The sequence below is a fragment of the Apodemus sylvaticus genome, chromosome 6 (assembly GCF_947179515.1).
Source record: "Apodemus sylvaticus chromosome 6, mApoSyl1.1, whole genome shotgun sequence".
Classification (NCBI taxonomy): domain Eukaryota; kingdom Metazoa; phylum Chordata; class Mammalia; order Rodentia; family Muridae; genus Apodemus; species Apodemus sylvaticus.
The window spans coordinates 17471562-17472252 of NC_067477.1; the positions used below are offsets into that span (position 1 = coordinate 17471562).

The following is a 691-nucleotide window of genomic DNA, read 5'->3' on the forward strand; positions in this document are numbered from 1 at the left end:
GACGTCAGAGGACAGCCTCAGCCACAATTCCTTAGGGGCTACCAACATTCTTTTATAGAGAAGTGTCTTTATTTTTCCCTAAAACTGGTTTCTCTATGTAGCCTTGGCTGTTCGGGAACTCACTCTGTAGACCAGGCTGGCCTATGTATAGACTCAGAGATCTGCCTAAAAAAGAGTTGTCTCATTGGATTGGAATTTGCCAATTAGACTACACTGTCCAGCATGCACACCCCAGGGATCCACCTGTCCCCACTCCCTGGGGGCTGGGATCACAATGCAAGCCATCAGGTGTAGCTCAGGGCTCTGGGGATCCGACTCATCTCTTTGTGTTGGCTGAAACAGACACTCTATCCACCGAGCTGTCTCCCCAGCCCCTTGGAATTCCATTTCTATTAGCAATAATCGCGCCTCAGATAAACCTCATTGGCTACGATACTGCTTCTGTGCAAAGCTTGGAATTCCATTTCTAATGAAGATTCTTGGCTCAAAGCAAACAGTCCCAGATGCAGGTGTGGTTACAGGAAGGATGGAGGGGTCTGGGCAAGGGAACCCCTTTGAGAAATTCATCAGTTCCAACCCAGCCACACTCAGTTCACACTCTCTAGGGAGTGTGGCTGTCTCAGACTCAGATTGGGATCCTCGGTGGCGGCTACTGTGGCAAGAGGTGCTTATCCTCCGTTATCCTCAGAAA

General features: G+C 49.3%; 1 pseudogene; it reads right to left on the bottom strand.

Annotated features, from left to right (window-relative positions):
• Window positions 1-373: 373 nt before the first annotated feature.
• Window positions 374-453, bottom strand: LOC127688277 (uncharacterized; annotated as a pseudogene).
• Between the last annotated feature and the right edge of the window lie 238 nt (window positions 454-691).